The sequence below is a fragment of the Lineus longissimus genome, chromosome 4, assembly GCF_910592395.1.
Source record: "Lineus longissimus chromosome 4, tnLinLong1.2, whole genome shotgun sequence".
Classification (NCBI taxonomy): Eukaryota; Metazoa; Nemertea; class Pilidiophora; order Heteronemertea; family Lineidae; genus Lineus; species Lineus longissimus.
This window is the reverse complement of record NC_088311.1, coordinates 17,330,266-17,352,092: the sequence shown is the minus strand read 5'-3', so window position 1 is coordinate 17,352,092 and position 21,827 is coordinate 17,330,266. Positions and strand designations below refer to the sequence as shown.

At 39.9% G+C, this 21,827-nt stretch overlaps 3 long non-coding RNA genes across 4 annotated transcripts; 1 reads left to right on the top strand and 2 right to left on the bottom strand.

The window, feature by feature from the left end:
- Window positions 1-1,866: 1,866 nt before the first annotated feature.
- Window positions 1,867-15,591, bottom strand: LOC135486279 (uncharacterized). 2 transcript variants are annotated; one of them, XR_010446679.1, is made up of 6 exons: window positions 15,561-15,591; window positions 15,074-15,136; window positions 14,215-14,283; window positions 9,936-10,091; window positions 2,440-2,613; window positions 1,867-1,933 (listed from the first exon to the last, which is right to left on the bottom strand). It is a non-coding gene; the product is annotated as an uncharacterized LOC135486279 (long non-coding RNA). The 2 variants fall into 2 exon arrangements; XR_010446680.1 differs by having other exon boundaries at window positions 9,976-10,091.
- Window positions 15,592-16,797: 1,206 nt separating this feature from the next.
- LOC135486280 (uncharacterized) lies at window positions 16,798-18,115 on the bottom strand. The gene is made up of 3 exons (XR_010446681.1): window positions 17,888-18,115; window positions 17,497-17,562; window positions 16,798-17,030 (listed from the first exon to the last, which is right to left on the bottom strand). It is a non-coding gene; the product is annotated as an uncharacterized LOC135486280 (long non-coding RNA).
- Window positions 18,116-19,980: 1,865 nt separating this feature from the next.
- LOC135486278 (uncharacterized) lies at window positions 19,981-21,603 on the top strand. Its single transcript, XR_010446678.1, has 3 exons — window positions 19,981-20,106; window positions 20,630-20,711; window positions 21,519-21,603. It is a non-coding gene; the product is annotated as an uncharacterized LOC135486278 (long non-coding RNA).
- The last annotated feature ends 224 nt before the right edge of the window (window positions 21,604-21,827 follow it).

The window sequence follows — 21,827 nt, the reverse complement described above, 5'->3', positions numbered from 1 at the left end:
CATCTTCATCATTATTTGTCATCATTGATTGACATAGACATTGATGTCATGGTAGGCCTATAGCCCCCCCCCCCCCCCCCCCCCACCCACCACACACCATGCCTACCCCCTAGGCCTAGCCTACCCTGTGTGGCCGCGCTGGCCGGGCGGGCAGGCTGCCCCCCTGGCCCTAACCATAAATTAGAAATTTCACATTCATTGACTTAGATCGGCGTGTCTGCCCTTCTGCCAAAAGAGGTAATTCATGAATTGTGGCCTCAAATATGGTGGCGTTTCAATATTTCCCAGGCCGATTAAAGTAAACCCTGTCATTGCATTAATTATTTCCATGTGATGTCTTGTCACAAGTCACCTCATGCGCAGTGATTGACCAATTCGAAAATAACATAGAACATGTATCACGTGAACGTTCAGGGGCGTAGCCTGATATCGCAGTGGGGGGGGGGTTCTTCACCTATTTCTTGAACAACGAAGGCGCTAAGCCCGTGAACATGAGACCGAAATCTGGCAGGTCAGCACTCCCAGATACGAAGGACTGTGTAAGGTCACTCAGGCCTCTCAATTACATGATTCCTACACCTTACAGGATGTTCCCAAATTAGGTCTTTTTTTTAATATGACCCCCCTGAAGCGTTTTTTGACCCCTGACATAACCAAATCTCATCCAAATGGCCTCATTTTAAAGTTTTCCCCTAAAATTATGATTTTTCAGGTGTATGTGGTGATATCAGTCACTAACTTTGATTTATGACATCGCTGTTCAGGCAAATTGGCGTGGTGAAATGTCCCCAAATTAAGCCAAAAAGCAAAAAAACATGTCCCCCAAAATAGGCTAAAAAAATACAGGGTGTAGAGGTCTCCACGTAATTGAAAGGCCTGTCACTCTATCGTACAATGGCCCATTTGGATAGAATCATGATGTTACAAAACTCAGTAGAAAAGTATTTCCATACGGTCAGGCGTATTCAGGTTGGATGTGACATTGTGTCGAAAGTAAACCGACCATTCTGGATAACGTCTTCAGAGGCGGTATTTCCATACGGTCAGGCGTATTCAGGTTGGATGTGACATTGTGTCGAAAGTAAACCGACCATTCTGGATGACACCTTCAGAGACGGTATTTCCATACGGTCCGGCGTATTCCGGTTGGATGAGACATTGTGTTGTAAGTAAACCAAACCATTCTGAATGACGTCTTCAGAGACGGTATTTCCATACGGTCCGGCGTATTCAGGTGGGATGTGACATTTTTTTAAGCATTTTCAATGACATCTTGTGTATATTCTGGGTGGGTGCATGACAAATCCTTAAGTAACCCAAACATTCTGAATGACGTCTTCAAAGGCAGTATTTCCATATGTGGTAGGTGTATTCTTGTTGGACTTGACGTTGTCTAAAGTAAAGTGTTACCTTGCTGTTAGGACACTCCAATATCGTCTGCAATTTTAAAGGCGTCCTGGTTGTGGAATTCCACCCAAACCAATTCAGCACCGGTGTCCTTATTAGAGAGGTATCCACCGAGGGAGGCTCCAAGTCCAATGTACATGTAAAGTACGCTGTAATTTGCAATCCTAGCACATGTAGCCAGACTTCTCTATTGATGCCAATTCAAGAGGAACTCAGTATCAAGTGCCGGTCTGGATATTGTCTCAAAGTATGAATTCAGGGATCATCTCACAGGTACATGTTTTTTGAAGCAAAAATGACTCAAGTCACTTAGTCTTGCATGTCTTGGGTGTGACCACACTCAAAAAGGCTAAATGACTTACCCGTAGTCTTTTAGGCTTCAAAATACTTTTGAGGTGGTCCCTTATAATACATGTAGTCAAGTGGCTGTGAGGTAGCAAAGATAAAGGCAAGACTATATGTATCTAATAATATGAAAAACGTCACGTTTATTGAATGATATATGTATACAACAGCCACAGATTGTCTGAAAAAACAATAATTCCACAGTACATGTACATGTAACTTACATTTACTTTTAATGAGACCTTTGGCACAAATATAGTAACAATGTAAACTTATCATATATTTCAAAGGTCTCATTAAAAGTAAATGTAAGTTACATGGCACAAATATAGTAACAATGTAAACTTATCATATATTTCAATTCAATATTATCTATTATGTAATCTTTCATCTAAAGTGATCATGTGAGTTTATGCTTGGAGTAATTATCTTCATCAGTACAGTAATATTGTTTCTTATGAGCATCACTGAATTAGAACACAAGTCACATATAACCATTGTAACTGTCCCAGACTTCTGTCGACATTTAAAACACCGAAAGTAGTTAAACAGCTAAAATCAGTCTCATCCTATTTTAGGTGATTTGTGATCAACTGGAAATAGTACTTGTGTGTTCTGGGGGAAAATACACATCGCCGGATTAAGAAAGATGGCAAACTTCCAAAAGTCTCAGGATTATGGTCTTACCTGTGCAGCCAAGCTGACCTTCATTCTCAATGACGGCGTAAGATACAGATGTTCATGGCGAATCTTGGAGAGCTGACGCAGACCTCCCACATCTCCATCATTATTTCTAGTCAAGTGTAGGTCCCCCTCCACCAGTGTCAACAGCTGAGACCACTTGATTTGTTGTCCATTGTACTGAAATGAATAAGACAAAAACAGGCCAATGAATAATGAGCTGAGAAGAGCATATTAAGGAAACTGCCATTCTCGGTCTTTCTACCAACTTGAGGGTTTAATTTAACATTGATTCCTGTAAGCTGAAATACAGATCAGTTGATAAGTGAGGGGGGGGGGGCATGAAATTAACTATTCTCTCGTCACTGAATTGAAATTGAAGACTGAGCACAGATCTGAAAGGGTTAATTAAAATGACTTTTAAAAGTCGATAAAAGTAATCTGCAAGATTTATGACATTTTAAAGACTGGTAGCAACCCTGATTAGTGTCTAGTGGCGATTGATGGTTCGGAATGTGACACCCTGTCCATTATTGTCGTTGCCATGGTTACCATGAATACGATAGAACTTCCGATTTGGAGTCACCCCATCAGCTATTAGTCCACGCACATGTAATCCTGCCATTTCCAACAACCTGACTGCCTTCCACACCCCACCCAAAACAACTGAACACTCGTGAACTGACGTGAAGGTAGTGTCCAAAGACTGAATGCATTTTGCTGAAAATCCCACGGACCATAAACGCTATGATGTGGGTTGCAGTGGATGGAGCATTATCAGAGCTGTGAACATCCCCCTCAGAACATTCAGATTCGCAGTGTCTGATTAAAGTATCTATCTCATGATTAACGTCTCCAAGTTGACAGAATCCTATCAATTCACCTGTCTCTGAAGAATAAACGAGGCCCTCCTTAATTTTGACCTCATCAAACACTACTGTGACATTGCGTTTGTATGAGGTAATGTCCGATCCCATATCCTGTACAATTCTCTGAATTACTTCTGGGTTAAAACCTGACCTCCCTTTGGTAAACAGCGTGTAGTCACGTAATGTATTTGCATGAGGCAATGAAATTAATCCAGACTGTCTCACAAACTGATATGCTGCCGGTGACTTTGCCCAAAATGCAATGCACCACTTTATAATGAGAGGATGCCACCTCATAGAAGATTTCAATTTTAAGTTGCGATATTTCTCCTGCTGCCTCCAAAAAATCGCTCTCGCACTGTTGTCGGTCTCAGAAGGTTTACACTGTTTAAAAACCTCCGATATGCCATCTGCCACACCTTCTCCTATCTGAATTGAGTCCTTCTCAAATTTTTCATGCAAGGTTTCCTCTGGAGTCTGAACCTTCCTTTTTAACCTGTCCTTGTCAACTTTCAATGCAACGAGTTTCTCTTTTACTTGGGTTTTTGACAGGCGGTCATTTCTTGCGTGGCTACTTTGTACAGACATGCTACAGACACCAAACTTTTCATTTTTACACCGATATAACATTTTGTTCATGTCAGCTCTATATATCTTGCACACACAGCACTGTTCACCAAACATCACCAAGCCATCACAACCTCTGTGATAAACACTGCCACTTCTCAAGTGTTCTTCGGCAATTACTGATCCATCTTCTTTCATGAATATGGCAGCAGCATTGGGATTCCTTGCCCTGCACAACTCCCGATATCCCCTGTTCCCTACACAAGATTTTATTTTCCATCTTTTATATCAAGTAACAGTTTGATGCACAGTTGTGAAGTGAGTTTTTCCGGTACGTCAATGACTGATGGATGAACACTTTTTGACCGAACCATTATGCTAATAGAGCCATCACTGCTGATTGACAATTTCATTTCCAATTCAGTTCTATTTTCATCAAACATGAACAATGCAACAGATTCACTACATCTTTCATACAGGAATGAAAATGCTTTTGCAGTTTCTTCAACAACATCCAAGATTTTATCCTGGACAAAGTGGACACATGGAGTCATGCGGTAAAAACTGTCTCACAGTGATGTTTAGGACAGCAGATCGTTTTCGATTCACATTCTTCCTCCAACGACAGCATTCACAGATATAAGGAGGATGGATGCTGGGGTTATCCTCATTCACACAAAGATGCAGTCCCTTTTGAATATCGTTCTTCAAGTTGAACTTCGATAATGCATTCCCTTTCTTCTGCAAAGTTGTCTTTGTGATATTTGTAACCTAAGTGGAGAATGTAAATTACAACACAACACTGTCATGTAGTATAGTGGTGGAGACACCTATATTTGTTACTGAGTACTAAAGTAGTAATGCTATACAGGGTGTCACAATATATACATATACACAATATATTACACTGCTCTCTTTTAAAAAGAAATTGCAAGCTTGCAGATGAAAATTGCTAAGCTGCAAACCTTGTCCCACTTTACAGATCCATTCTCTGGACTGGCTTCACTGTACGTAAAGATCTCCTTAGAATTGGTTTAGGACTTGGAAGCAATTGTCCACTGGGTGTGGCACTTGTTTCTGGTTCGGCAGTGGGACCGGATTCCTCTGGTACAGCAGAGTGGGAATCGGATGGAATATCCAAAGAATCTGGGACCACTGTCTCAACAGCAACAGGTGTTGGAGACGAACTTGTCTCCGAGATGTCGATCAGATCATGCGCATGCATCAAATGATTGGCATGGACCAACCTAGTACGGCCTTCGACATTGACCAAATAGTTCCTCGAACCTCTTATGGCAACAATAACACCTTGCTGCCATTTCTCAGTTTTCAACCTAAGTATTTGCTCCAGCAGTGGGGACCGTGATCCGTGGGGATATTCTTACTCTTGTGAAATGGCAAGAAGTCAGGGACGATGATCGGGGAATAATTCTTACTTTTGTGATATGGTAAGAAGGGTTTTGCTCAAGGAGTCACACAATGTCCTGAGTTCAGCAGATGTAAGCGTGCTCTGGTGGCTTACTGGAAGCTGTGTAAACAGCAACACATGTAATTGGTACCTGTGATAGATTAGTAATCTATTCACAGCAGGAGGTCGTATTGAGACAAGTCAATATTTCCAAAGAGTACCAGTGGTGTTGTTTTGAGATTAATGAAGACACAGACAAACTGAGTCCTAAACACGAGGTAATTCTTGGTATGAGGCTCTGCTAAACGTATTCAAAATGGGGGGTGGACTTAACTCAAAGGTAAAGCACAAGCTCTACAGTAGCAGAAAGGGGCGCCTTCAAGAATCGTACCTCTTCGCTAGGAATCAATTTATGTAAAAGGTTGTTAGTATAGCACACGATATTATCAAGCTAAGATTCAAATATGTTTTATAATTTTATTGAGGAGAATTTACAATAGTAGGTGGGGAATGACATGAATGAAACAGAAAGGCCTAAAGATCAACTGGGCTGAATACCGCTATTAGTTGTTGAAGCAGCAGGTATAAATTATACGTACACGTAATAGTAATTATTTCTTATCATAAGTAATTTTCCGTGGGAGATCACTTCAAAGCCAAAGCGTTATAGTAATCAAGATGGTGGCTGATTGAGTAGGTATCAACATAAGAATGATAATTATGGTGTAGAAAAATAGGTGAAATCGGCAGACTTACGTGTATTTCCTCCAAGTGAAATGGAATGATTTTTAGTTATCCGAAATATGAGAAATACGGGAAATCGGGGGTTTCGGATCTCAGTGTCCGTTTAACTCTGAGTATCCGTCCAAGTGTCAGCCTCTTCCTGACTTAAAGTAGTGTCCCTACTAGCTTAACTTCCTTTTTAAGCCACTTGTTGCCCCTTATATACCCGTTTTGTTCAGGAATTTACCTGTTTTTCCAGGAATTTATATGTGTAATTTTAGTCACTTTTACTCATCAGATGTGTGATCTTCCTGAGATTGCATCACATGACTCATTGTCTTTCACAATGATTGGTACATAATTTGACCACATAATTTATGGTATTTCTTAACAGATAAATATTTCGATCTTAACGGCAAATTATGACAAGTTATACAGTGGTATTGGATACAGTACTAGTTGATGCTACTAAACGTATCTCACTTAATAAAACTGTTTCTCGAAGCTTTATTTTGCTTTTGACATATATCAGTATTTCTAGATATTGCTCAATTAAAAACTTGCATAGATATTACTCAACGAATCAGTCATGGTTTCTAGGAATACATTCCTTAGCATGATGAAATATGCTGTGACGATGATTTTGTTCTTTTAATAGAAATGTGTTGATTATACTTATGTAATGATGCACCTGCTAAGGTGAGTAATGTTTTGACTTGGATGAAATGAAGCCCGAAAAGCGAAAGGCCTAAATGGTAGCATTGCAACATGATACTGCTTCATGACACGCAAACAAGCGAGGGGTCTGAGAAGGACTCTAAGCAAACATCAATAACAACTTTCATATCGTACAAACACCATATCATCAACTAAGGTCGAAGGTCTTTTAACTGGAAGTCCTTCTTGGGAGCCCTCACTCGTTCGCGACATGAAACAATATTTAAACGAAAGGAATATATTTACAGCAGTTCATGATCAACGTGAAGAGATTGTTCCATAAATACTGGTATAGTGCGCAGCACTATACACCAGCAAAAATGACATAAAATGTTCCAGGGTTGAGGTCAAGGAGTACATGTAGTTGGGGGGGGGGAGCATAACATCTTTAGAGTAATAACTGGTATATTTATAATTACCGGTACTCCAATATCACATAGATTTCAGGAATATGCCACTAGGGGTAGCCTAGATTTACTTTTGCCTTTTCTGCATAAATGATATTTATAAAATAAAAAAATGCCCCACCCTAGAAGTCATGTCATACTAGCTGGAATGGGCGGGGCTGTGCCACAAAGTGGTAGGCTAGGTGCATCCCCAGAGACACATAGGCCTACATATAATAATAATACTACTATAACTATTAGCATCGTCATCAATTATTAGCTCAGCTGACTAAGTCAGCCGAGCTTGTCAAATAAGTTGTTCAGTGGCGTCCGTCTGTCCATCCATCCATCCATCCATCCATCCGTCCGTTAAACCCATGGTGCACATTTTGTAACCGTAAGACCTAGAGACTTCAATTTTGCATTTCTGGATACTTCTGGTCAAACTCTACTTTCAAAACAAAATTTGTCGCCATTCGACCTACTTCCTGCGAGCGAGAGTGCATGAAGGAAACTGGCCTATATCGGCCTAGGAGCAGCAGAATTAGTCGAAATATGCTCTAATATTAAGATAAAATTCTTGAAAATCTATTTTATTGAGAAAAAGTTCAAAATTTTAACAGGAGAGGGCGCTACCTGCCTTTTAATTATTTCTGCCGATTCAAATTCCCGCCCGATGACGTCAGCCATCAATGAAGTCTCCTATTTGCCAGTTCTCAAAACATGGCAGCTACACAACAAAAGCAGTAGCTCCAGGAATAAATCACTGTTCACTTCAGCTTCGTAATCGATTGTACCCCCACTTTATTGTGTTTTGTGTGGTGTTCCTATTCAATCAACGATGTAAGGCCTTATTATGTTGGTTTTAATTGAGAAGGTGCATTATAAGCGGCGTACGAAATACCGAAGCGGAGACAAAATGGCGGCATGTTGTTTACGCTATGTGCAATAATCTTGGAGCTCAATGACACTCAAGTACCCAATTTTCTGCTTAAAAAGTAGTCTGGTAGGCGATATTATCACTAGTTCGTTTCAGTGGTAGTCATAAGGTCTTTAGGGACTAAATTCAGAAATTAGTTCTTGAATATTTGGCGACATTTCTGTGAAAACGATATCGGAAGTGCATGCTCTGTTCGCGATGACATCGCCGATGTATTTTGAAGTGGAGAATTCCCACAGTATGTGCAGTGAATCGGCATGATTCTGTTCGCCTATTATGTTTTAGTTCTACGATTCTTTCATGAGTAAAAAGTAGACATTCTAAGCAATACAATAATGTCACTCCCATAAAAATTGATTGGAAATTGAGGGAGCTACGGCATTCTCTTCGGCAACTGGCAGCGCTGAAAAAATACATTGCATACTGTACAATACCAAATGGCACATTTTAAAAAGCGCTCATTGGACAACGTAGGGAATCACCAGAAATGACGTCATCGCTGGTCTAATTTACTCTAAATAGAAAACTACGGTGGCGCAGTAGAGCACAAGAAAAGGTTTAGCATTAAAGCGAACTGGAACCGCCGAGCCAGTTCGTATGACCTCATTTTCATTTCCCGCGTATCGGGTGATCAGAACGAGGCATGAATGAAACATGGCGCCTAGCTGTCAATCATTGAGTGACGTCACTACTATAGAATTTACTACGAAAACTCATGAATGAAAGATCGCATGACTCACGTGATTCTCACATGATTCTCAATAATAACAAATTGAACTGCGCATGCTCGGGCACTGGGGGCGGAGCTACAAATCTGAACTCGAATATGAAGTTGGAAGTTCGACTTTCTCGGGCGGTGAAAGTCGAAAAGTTGAATAAATCGCTCGGCGGTTCCAGTTCGCTTTAACTTCGTCATGCAAGCTTCAGCAACAAAACGATTTCTCCTAAATGATTTATTTGATCATCATCAGCTTGTTTCCCCTGATAGATAAAAAAATGATTTACAATTTCCATCAAAGTTTTCTATTTTGTGTATAGTCACGTTATTTAACTGGCAAGGAGCCAAGCAGTTTTGAATATTCGCGGGAAAATACTTCGTACTTGTAAACGAGGCTATGACAATGAGTATCCTCATTCATGGCATAAACTTCATGTTTCGGTAAATATTTTCATACGATGATTTCACCCGAATTATGGTCAGGATTGAGGAATGAACAGTGGCATAATTATGTCAACCAAAAACATTGGTACCGTAGTGAACGCAAAAGGATATCAAATACCATGGAGCATGCCATTTTCATGCATAATGAACTAAACACCGGGAAGATATTAATGATATTAACTCAGCTGAGCGCCAGGCCCTTGGGCCTCTTGTTCATTTCAGTATTAATCACTGATGACTTTAAACAGAAAAAAATTCAATGAAATGCATGCAGTTGACTATTGAGTAGCGCGGGGCCGGGGGGGGGGGGGGGGGGGGGGGGTTTATCCCCCATGATATTAATTAATATAATAATAATATAGCCCCCCCCCTGAAAGGTATACTAGAATAGATTTGAGAGATCCCCCACTGTTCATTACAATAGCTACATATGATGATTATGGTGAAGGGAGTCCTGCCAGGACCGGCAAAAAAAGACATTTTTGAACATCAGCTGACATGAGTCGACGCCATTCGACGCATACACAGTAACCATTTTTAAAACGAGGAACATCTTCTCTTTTAAAATACGTTTAAGTGCGATATTTAATAATACGATAATTATGTGATAAGCTACAGTTGTTCGGATTGGGCACTACCTCTAAGAAACTGCTGCATCAGCCTGACTCACAACCACTACAACATCAACTGCATAGAGCACACAGCCATAATCCTTTCAATCACGATTTACCTAATTTCTCTTTGTAAGAAGAGATGAGAGGAGAAGTTACCTCTTCCGCTTTCACCCATGAGTTGTGGGACGCATCATATCCTTGCCACTTTATGTAATATTACGTGTTGTTTTTGGGGTCGTAGTTGTCTATTCTCTCAGCTGCGCAATAGTCTCCTGCAAAATAAGTCAATTACATTTCATTCTGATGGCCATGCGACCAAATTGTCCCCCCCCCCCCCCGATTGGATATGAGGATACAGGGGTCAGTTCCTCATTAAACCTTTCAACAACTGAACATTTGGCTAAATGTTTCTTTGTAATCTCATTGCATCATGCACTCCGAGGAGTCCATTATTTCAATGGAAATATCACATAACTGTTTGTTTTTGCTCCGCAAATTAAATTTCTAAATCAGCTTATGGTTGCAAATTTCTATCAAAAATCCTATCCTCCTGATGATGTGATGCAATGATGCCATGAAGACAAGTGCTACATTTTCTATATATATTTTATGGCCACTGTTATTTCCAACACGGCAACTTGAATCTAATGAAAATTCTTACCCTTACCGCACGAGTGTCTGATCCGAGTATCCAGATTGCACGAGATGATTTTCTACGGCTTGAAAAGCTCTCGACCTGCGTTGAAAATCATCGAGCGCAATCTGGATACTCGGATCAGACACTCATGCAGTTTACTATTTATCATATACCACAAATATTTTCATAAGTACAAAAAAAATGCAGATAAAAGGGCAATTTTGTGCCTTTTTGGATCAAAATTCCCATAATTTTCTCATGACGTGAGAACGTCGTGGACGACGTCACGACCTCATGAAAATATCGTCAGAACTTTGCGACGTCGTGGAACTCCGGCAACAATCAAGACAATGTGACGTCTGTATTGCACAAGAAATTATCTCAAGCATTCTTTTGCAATAAAATATTTTTATTGAATGGCTGTATTGCACGCTCAGGTCATGCGATAAATGTTTCATGCATCTTTCGCCAATTTCTCTCAAAATAAGGTCTGCATAGTTATAAACTGCAGTGGTGTTTGTGATGTCTTATAAATACTGGGCCCTGGTACACTGGATGAATTTGAAAGGACTTTTGAGTCATTTTTTGTAGGTTTTCGTGGTCATGTCTGCCAGATCACTGCACTTGGGGTATATGATAAAAGTGCTTAACGACAGACAAAGTCAAAGCCAACAATGCTGGACAAGATGAAATCGTAAGGATATAAGCTCACCCATGTGAGCCAAGAATAGAAAATGCCCAAAACATTACCATGACAAAAAAGGGAACTATTGACTTTTACACTAGAATTAGAAATTACAATTAGAAAATTAGACAACCAAACCATTGGGTACATGCGTACTGGTTATCAAATTGGATATTGGTGGTGCAATAATAACACACACTCAGGTTTGGTAAGAAAGAGGCCAAGGCAAAATTAGAGAGTACAGTCGTGCTCGAAAGTTTACATACAATTCAAAGGATGATATAACCTTGTCTCTTTCTCTGCAACTACAGAACGCGGGAATAGTATATATAGTTTACAGGAAGTCTATCATCACATCTCGTCATCAACTAAAAAACATACTTCTGTTTAATTAATTTCATTGTTTTTATGAGCTCTATTTGAGAACAATGCATATTTCAGAGTGTCATAAGTTTACATACACCTACCTTATCTACTAGTTGTTTGGCCTTGAGGTGGGCAAATATGTTATACAATGGCTTTTATCTTGTCTCCACTACCTGTTGACCATCATGATTATGTCATAGCTCAGGTGGCGCCACTGTAGCAGTATAAAAGGGACTGGGTTTCTGTTCAGATCATTTGCCAGCTTAGAGCCATCATGGGGAAGTCAAAGGAGTACTCTCAAGATCTGATAGAGTCGACTGTCCACTTGAACCAGTCTGGTACTTCACTAAGAGCCATTTTCAAGCAGCTTGATATGCCACGGGCGTCAGTTCAGACAATAATGCGGAAGTACAGGGACCCAGGGACAACAGCAACCTTACCAAGGTCAGGAATAAAGCGCAAGCTGACAGCCAAAGATGAGCCCACATTGGTTTAGAAAGGTGCACATTAACCCCGAGACGACCAAGAAACACCTCTGCCAGGAATTAGAAGCTACAGAGACAAATGTGTCACTGTCCACTGTCCAGAAGGTCTTGCATCGTAGTGGACTACGAGGCTGCAGGGCAAGAAAGAAGCCTTTACTTCAAAAACGCCACCGGGAAGCAAGGCTGAAGTTTGCGAGAGAACATGTGGGCAAATACAGAGCCTTCTGGAGGAGTGTTCTTTGGTCTGATGAGACTAAAAGCGAAGTCTTCGGCCACAACTACCAGCAGTACGTTTGGCAAAATGGGGGGGGGGGGGGGTAATCCAAAGAACACCGTACCGACTGTGAAGCATGGAGGTGGCAGCATTATGCTATGGGGATGTTTTGCTGCCAGTGGGACGGGAGCACTCCAGAGAATAGACATGATAGAGGGAATCATGAGAATGAGGACTACCGTATTTTGCTGCGTATAAGGCCCAGCTTTTTGACCCAAGAAAGCCCTAAAATCGGGGGGTGCGCGTTATACGAAGGTGCGTGTTATCTATGGCCTAGCCCTAGGAAGCCACCGAATGATCACAAGATTTTTCCATCAACTCATTTCTTTTGACGGCTTTTTTGGCTCGCAACCAAGTCGGCGCATTTTATATTTTTGCACGAAAGAAAAATCGGGAATATCGATGCACTTTGCATAGTTCACCAATGCTATCTCGCCTGTTCTGTACGCAATACATATTAGTATCCTCATTATCATTTTAGTTACTTCTATAAATGTTTTTGAGGGTCCTTAGCGGCAATATTCAGAGCGTAGATGCGAGATAAATCCAAATCGATAAATCAGCTGATCGTGTGCCGCCATGATTTAACATCAAAGCGAGGCTTTTACCGCCAACCACGTGTCAACACACGAAATTGTAGTTGAGCACAACACAGTTTTTCTCTCAATGAGAAAAGCTTTATCGGTTATAACTTATATCCAGTACGAGCAAGACTACCGCTGTAGTGAGATAAGAAAGAGGAACGCAGTACAAATGTATCGGCTTTATTAGCAACTAGTATACAAGTATGTGATGCAGGGTCGGAGGTGTGTATGACCACTTTCCCTCTTCATTGTTACAACAGTCCTTTTCAACTGAAAAAGAAATAGGAAGTTCAGTTTAAAAACCGGCAAAAATTGTTTATGGCCCAGTATACCCGGTACATTGTGTATACCTGTAGTATGTAAAATGTACTGCGTGTTATACGTAGGTGCGCCTTATGTCTGGATTTTGTCTACGGACTCCATGGGTGCGCTTTATACCCCGGTGCGTTTTATACGCAGCAAAATACGGTATGTGGATATTCTCCAGGAAAACTTGAGACAGTCCGCCAGAATGCTGAACCTTAGACGGAGTTGGGTCTTTCAGCAGGACAATGATCCTTTTCATACTTTGAAATTAGTCGCTGGATGGCTTCAGAAGAATAAAGTGACCATCTTAGAATGGCCCAGCCCCGATCAGAATCTGATTGAAAATATGTGGACAGAGCTGAAGAAGAGGGTCCGTGTGAGGAAACCAATAAATTTGAATGAACTGTGCAGGCTGTGTTAAGTGGAAAGGGTGAAGATTCCTTCTCAGTATTGCCAGAAGCTCGTTGATAGTTATCCCACAACATTGGCAGCTGTTATTAGTGTCAAAGACAATATGACGAAATATTTGGCCAGTGTATGTAAACTTCTGACTCTCTGAAATATGCATTGTCAACAAATAATGTAAATAAAAACAATGAAATTGATGAAACTGAAGTCTGTTTTTTAGCCGATAATGAGATGTGATGATAGGCTTCCCTTAAACAAGAGACTTTTATTCCAGCATTCTGTAGTTGCAGAGAAAGAGACAAAGTTGTATCATCCATTGAAGTGTATGTAAACTTTCGGGCACGACTGTATCTGAAACTTCAGATTGCGGAACCTTGACGAACATGCCACAGGTTTTTTCATAAAGTCATGATGACAGATTGGACATGACAAGTTAAGTCTGAACAAAGAATTTGAAAATACACTTTTATTTCTGGAGGACAAGGCAAAAATTATAGAGTACATCTGAAACTTCAGATTGCGGAACCTTGACAAACATGCCACAGGTTCTCCCATAAAGTCATGATGACAGATTGGACATGACAAGTTAAGTCTGAACAATCTCAAGGTCTAAAAAGAATTCGGTGATGGAAACTTGGTCACACACATACCTTAGCTTTGACTGACTTCCTATTGTTCACAGGTTGAGAAATTGCCTCAGGCCTACTTGCTGGTGCAGCCTGTAAAAGAGAAGGCAAACACATCTGGGTCAGACGGTCCAGCAAAGAGGTCACATGCCACAATCGGAAGATTATTGTCAGTCACTTTTAGTGGCAGTGTATCTGCTTCTCAATCTTTTGGGTATTATTTGTACCTCTGCATACAACCATTGGCAATGAAATCGGAAAAAAAATTTCAAAGATGGCTGCTATGCAGCCAGAATTTTCGCAAAGATGAAGAAGAGACAAAAGTTCCTGGCACTCTGCTGAAATACACAAGTCAAAGAAATATGTGCAAACCAGAAAATAAGGTGAACATGGAACTTCCAAATCGTCCAAATTTCAGATATAAATTTTTGTAGCTTCAAACCTCAATTTTCAAAAAAACATGCTTGGGTACATCTATATGTTGCATACATTAGGAATGCAATAGGATCAAAGGAATGCTAAATCATGAACAAACTCAAAAAGGAGTACCGGTATTTGAAGAAAGACATGCATTCAAATTCGATCTGGAAAATGTGGCCCAGAGCGAGTCCTTAAGTCCGTCCATTCCTTCACTAAATTAAAACCATCTCCATCGATCATAGACAAAACGTACCAAACTAAAAAGGAAATTGAGAACTTTTCAGTTGACCCTAGTCATGTGGGTGCCCTTAAACTTCAGGTCAAATCTGGATGATACGTGATGAAACCTTATTATGCACACCGACAACATTTGTCATTAACTCTACAATGCAACCATTTGAATATGAACGCCACACTAATACATCTATACAAGCTTCCCTATGGTGAGCTAAAGACACCGTACCTTGGCTGAGTTTCCTGTCTTCTCAGTTTTAGCTTTGACCCTAACACTGGTCCTAGATTGAGGCTGAAAAAGAGAGTAAATTATATAGAAAGAGCCATGTAATTGCTTTCCATGTTTCATGATATTTTAGCAAGGATCTGACATATTCTTTCAATTAAATTCCAGAAGAGTGTACGGAGTAATTCTTCACTCCAGAAGGCAGTATAAAGTGATTATTCAACATTTAATTAACAAGTAGAACAGAGATGTGTAATATTCTAATTGGTACAAAAATCAGCAGTCAAAAAGTATGGTCCCTGCACTTTCTAGGCAAAGAGAGACTAGGCTACTCAATCAAGAGAACACCAAAAAGCGACTTGAGGACTACGAACTTAGGCTGTAGGAATACTTAGAGAAATGCTGCAGCATCAGTGCAAAAATACAAACACATAAAAGGAATTTCGGAAAATAGAAAGGCAAAAAAACAGATTTCAAAGTTTGCACCTACCTTGGTGGATTTTCCTCTCTTCTCAGTTTTATCAGCTATGGCTTTTGTATGGCAAGCCGTTTGCTTCAAAAAGTCGAAATGATTTTTTTCCTAGTCGAAATGATTTTTTTCAAGTCAAGAAAAAAAATTTGAAATAAAATTTTTTTTTCAAGTCGAGATATTTATTTTTCTTCTCATTTAACTTATTGAAGTTAAATCAATTAATAAAAATTTCACTGCGAGAAAAAAATGATTATAAAAATTAAAATAGTGTTTGTAAAATATAATAATGATACATAATAAATACCGAAATAGTGTCGAAAGTAAAAATTTCATACTCGAGTAAAAATTTCATACTCGAGAAAATAATCAGTCGAGCGCTACAAAAATAAAGTCGAACATTATGACGTCATCAGTTTTTGTGTACATTGCGCGCGCCGCCTAATTCAACACCTGGCCAGCCGCGATCAGGCCCGTGTGTCGTGTTATTCTGCAAACCCTCTATCGCGTGCAATACCTGATCGTTAGTGCTGTGCATAGCGCCAAGACCCCCGCAAAATCTTCTGCCAAAACGGAACCGGTGTAATGTTTTTGAGTGTTTCTGTTTTTGAGTGTTTCCCCTCATTGTTTGGGAACGCTCAAAAATAGATTGACAAGTTTTTCTGTGTATCCCCCCTATTGAAAAGTCGTGGTCTCTCTAGCTGCCTATTGTTTGGAAACACTGACACATGGGGAACAACCACAGATGTTACACCGGCACCGAAGAGATCGCATGCACGTATATACAGCGCACTCAGAATTCCTAGAATGTCATCTAGTAGCCTGGAACAGTTCTCTAGTTTGTTTTGATCTAATGATTGTCTGGCCCTTTCAGATCGCCGGACCATAGCGGGACACTGACGCAGACACTCGGCAATGTCAACAACATCGCCTCCCGCTATCTTGCATACTGTATAGACTGGTCCCCTGCTATGTATATATGTGGGCATTAGAATGCGAAGTCAGCAAGAGAACGGCTGGGGACGAGTCTACATACTGTACACGAAAAGTGATGACGTCATAATGTTCGACTTATTTTTTCTGTCTCGAATGTGTTTTTTTTTTGTTGAATAGGAAATTTGTCATTTACAATAAATTTTTATCGACTTGAAAAAAAATTTAAAAGAATTAGAAAAATAATTAACTGATAAGTTGTATATAAAAAAATTAATGAAAAAAACTTTTTTTTTTACTTAAAAAAAAAAAATGTATATATATTTAAAAAGTCGACTTAAAAAAAAACAAACTTGTAGAATTGAAAAAAAATGTGTAAACTTGAAAATACTAATCTCAACTTTTTGAAGAAATTTCTTGACTTGAAATATTTTTTCTTGACTTGAAAAAAAAATCTCGACTTGAAAAAAATCATCTCGACTTTTTGAAGCAAACGGCTTGCCATACTTTTGACCTTGCACTGGGCCTATTTTCACTACTAGTGCATGGAGATGGAGGCTAAAAAAGAGAGTTAGAATTAAGAAAGAGCCTTGCTGACCTAAAAACAACACCCCTGGCCCTGATACTTTGAAAGCTGTGTACCGGTAGGTCATAGTCACAATTCGTTTCTTCTGGCACAAGTCAAAGCAGACAGGTATAGATGTACATTGTACATTTGTATTTTATAACATTTTCAACCAGTATTCCCCAGTAGAATCAATTCCCCAGATTTCTGTGAAAAGTCACCCTCCCAGTCTGCCAAATTGACCTTTCCTTGGAAAAGAAAATCCATTCAATAAAGTCGGAAAAACAACTTGTTGAATGGTTTGGATGAAATTAGAACTCATTCACTTTGCCTTTAGCTCAGTTTGCTAGGCCTCAACTGTATTAGATTGTTCAAACTTCAATGTGACTCAACTTACACGTGGCTCATTGCTATTTGACCCCTGAACTACACGTTAATGGAATAGAATAGCTAAATTACCTGTATTTCCATTCGTCTCCTCTTTGATGCATCAAATTCAATGACGGGATCAACAGAGTATGTTGTCTGAAAAAAAGAAACGTTCGTATACATATACATCAGTATACGTGTTCATGTAGGTGCCATACCAAGAATGAAAACAATAGACTTAACACTGCATCTGGTACCAAATCCATTAGATAGAGTAGAAATTATTACACTTTTAAAGTTTGTGTTGGGTTGTGAATTTGCGAAGACCGAATGCTTGCATTGATATCCTGGTTTACAGTACCGGAAGTTACCACAGTGAACATCTTATGATCAGACAACAGATGATTAATGACAACAATGCTTCTGATATACATGTGATAAAAAATGTTTATGAATGGATCTTGATATCATCGGCACTCACCATTTCTTGTCTTTCAAACAATTCAGGATCAACATCTTCTCCCATTTCTAGGCTTTCAAAGATTTTCTGGGCTGATCCTTTAAAAAAATAAAAGTAAGCTTGAAATATGAAAAAATTATGTTTCATTCAATCAAAGGAGAGATACTTATTGAGTTTTAACTACTTAATTCATGGCGATTGTGACCAGACTTAACTACAATTGCCATTTTAAAATCAGAGGAATTTTGAATGAAGAGACCACCACACCAGGGGCCATTTTGCAATCCGCATGAATATTTTGAAACTCATGCTGGTTAATATGAATACATGTATACTGTTATAATGTAATGCCAAATTACATTAATCTTACATTAACCTGAAAACTTTCTCTTTGTACAGGAACTATTGCTTTCACTCATCATTCACTTTCAGGCTTATGACCCACTTTTAAACTTGAGTGATTTACGAGTGCTTCACCTCTGTATTTCACACCCTACTACACAGGTACTGATCTGACAGAAGCCAGCTTTATGTTACATGAATGCACATGTTCTGTAGTTTATTTTGGTACCACCTGAGTGCAGGTTGGACCTTTAAAGCACTCTTGATCTTTATCACCCAAAACAAGTTCTAGCTGCAGGTGGTAACGTTAAGTGGCAATATTTGACCACAGCCAAGTCGAGACAAGACTTCTGAACCTCATTTAAAAAAAATATATCTTTTTATTCCAATTCACACAGTCACAGTCACAGGAAATGAATGCACAAGTCCTCAAGTTTAAAATATGACAAGCATGCCTGCTATACCTATTAGGGCAGAGACCTGTATTCATCCGCGACCGGAAGTGTGGCACAGTCACATGGAGCTTATCAAAATGTCAAGTTGTGGTAAATACATGGCTGGGATGGACCAAAGTGGAATTAATTCTCAATCTGTGGTTGATTCTAAATCTACAGAGTCAGGCCATCACAGAAATATGCTTTTTGATAATATATTTAAGAAAATGTGGTCTCACTGGTCAGTTTAGAACTTGTACTTTGACAGGGCCATATCAATGCACCAGTGACGTTTTGATGGATATGGTGTACGGAAATCTTTTTTTCTCAGGCAATCGGTATTGGAATTTTTTAAAACTTTATTATGCTATTGGCAAAGGGTTCTTCTTGACATGTATAAAATTTTGTGCAGATTGATTGGTCCAAGGTGTACTTTTTTACCAAAACATATGCACAACAATGTACATGTAATGTACACAAGTTTTAATAGAGGACTCTGGCCTAGTAGTCAAAATGGTTGACCAAGTATGAAAAATTTGACACTTGCACGCACATTTTATCTTATTTTCTCTATTCTGCACGTCCTTTCCAGTCCTTTTTCTTGTAGTTGAACCAATATTTATGGCATTATTGTACATATTAACCCTTTCAGCAGCAATCATGGATTCAGACCTTAAAAGTTAAAATAAACCGGAACAGCGAAGCTGATCTGAAGTCGAATTGTGTAAACTGTATATTATGGACTGGGTATAGTCGTCGTTATGGGGAGACACGGTTTAAACTACCTTGGGACGGGTGCAGCAAAAAGCACAGGGCCCATAGGCTTGCTTATATTGCATATTATGGTGGCCCCTTGCCTTTTGGACTTGATGTCTCTCACAGATGCCACAATGCGCTGTGTGTCAATGTTGACCACTTGAGTTTAGAAGCTAGGGGTATTAACAACCAGAGGAAGACTTGCCTGGCTGAAAAGAAATGCTTTGGGCACTTAGATAAAAAAGACTGCTTGTTTTGAGGTAAATAGTATAATAGTGGGTATAAAGTGAAGCTAGTGATATCTTAAATTGTTTCTGAGCTGGATGAAATTGCTGTGTATTGTCGAAAGTGGTGGTTGTAATCTCTTGCTAGTCTCTTAGCTCTCTCCTTTAATCCACCCTCCTCCTCCCCCCCCTCTAGTTCTAGCCTGTCCTTATGGTAGTCAATGTCTTTAACTACCCCCCTTCTCTTTGCTTGATAGAATGCACGCGTTCGAATTGTCCTTACAACTCGTCGTCTAATCCTAGTTTTCAGCTCGCTTTCCCATTTCTTATAGTACCACTTCCTATTGTCCATTTCTTTCAGACAATTCATTGCTGCTGCTGAAACTCGGGCACCAAGTCTCTTGAGCTTCAGTGGAATGGACTTTCCCCGTGTATTGTTCATGGTGTGGATTGCTGCATGAACACGACTGCGATAGTTTTTAAGGTGAGTCACGTTTTTTGGCGCAATCAAATTCAATTGCCGATTGGCACTCTCACAGGCCTGTGTATTTGTCGCATGACGTATCTTTTTTAGACATGTTTTACTCAACTTCATCTCCAGTATGCTTCTCACAAGAAGCTTGTCAGCATCACTCATGTTGAGGTCCTTGGCTGACAACTCCAAGTTGCTTAGTTTGCATGCACTCCACCAAGAACCTTGGCCATCGCATACGGTTGTTTCGATTGAACACTGGCTGCAGTCACCGTCGAAACAAGCGATCAGATTGTCCACTATTGTGGCTAAGTTTTCACCAATTTGGTCAGTGTCCCCATGATACTTTTTAAACAGGGTATCGAAAATTGTGGATGCACGGATTGCAATATCACTGGAGAGACATTTCTTCGCCTCTGCTGCATCAGGTGCCTTCATACCAACAAACATTCCCTTTGAAAATTGGGCTCTCATGCCTTTACGAAATTGGGCTTGGCCCAAATGATATGTATCCGACATTCTTTCTACTTTTAAGGCCTTCCCAAGAAAGGTGCTGAAAGCATCCTCCATGCCAGCACTACATTTACCGTCACCGTCGGTTGTACAGCAATGAACAAGTAAGTGATTAGCTGCCAACTCTAACCCAACCATATTACCAATGTCATATTCCCTGAGAACTTGATAATCTGGAAGATTCGCCTTGCATCCATCATGTGCTTCATCTGTGCCACACTTTGGTTGGAACCTTCTTCCTAAAAGCCATGCCCCCTTATAACACAGTTTGTCAAGTATACCTACTGCAATGATTTTGTGGGACGGTGTCTCATTTTCACGAACTAATCCCACCGCTTGAGTCGCGGCTTGACCGGGCCTACTTCGTCTGGCAATAGTAAAACTATTATAGACTGTGTCCATTTGAACACTGACACCTGATTGATCACATCTCATTCTTTTCACCTCTTTTAGATAATTCTGTTGTCTCTTCAAGTCATCCTTGTTGAGTTCAACAGTTTCCATCCCAACCCTATTGACATTGTTTTGTAAACTTGATTTTGACATTAGTGGAACATTTGCGATTTACAGTAATGTCCTAGTCTTTGATTGACTACCAATTTCCTGAGAAGCCAGTGCCAATGCAACATTTATTTCAGCCTGCTTTGCACCACGACCTTGCTTCTCTATTTCATTATAAAGTTTAAAATAATGCTTCCCACAAGCAAAATTACAATTTGCACACCTCAGTGCCCAGCGAGCACTAGCACCCTTCTTGATGTCATGTTCTATCTCAAACTTTGGAATGTCACAATGACCAATAAAGTTGAAATGAAGCTCTGCACACCCATTCAGCATTTCAAGAATTTTAAATTTGCTGGCAACAATGTTAGTATCTTCAGTTGGTATAACATACGTATTGTCCTTTGCAGCATCCTGTCCCCGGCGAAGTATCTTCAGTGGGCTGACTGTGTTCTCGACCGTCGGTGCATAGATTATGCCATCCGAACGCTCACGCACAACATTGTCATAATCATTATTACTGAAACGCGACCAGCTACCATTGGTTTTCTCTGGAGGCATTGTCCTGCTGTAGGGCGCGTGGTAAGAGTGACCAACTTGAAATCCACGGCTTGGCTTTTTGTTTAGCTTAGGCATCTTGAGTTGAAGTTTACTCTGTGGAGTCCACATGTAAAGTGACCCCCAGAGCATACCTAGTTGACACTTGAGGATATTGGGAT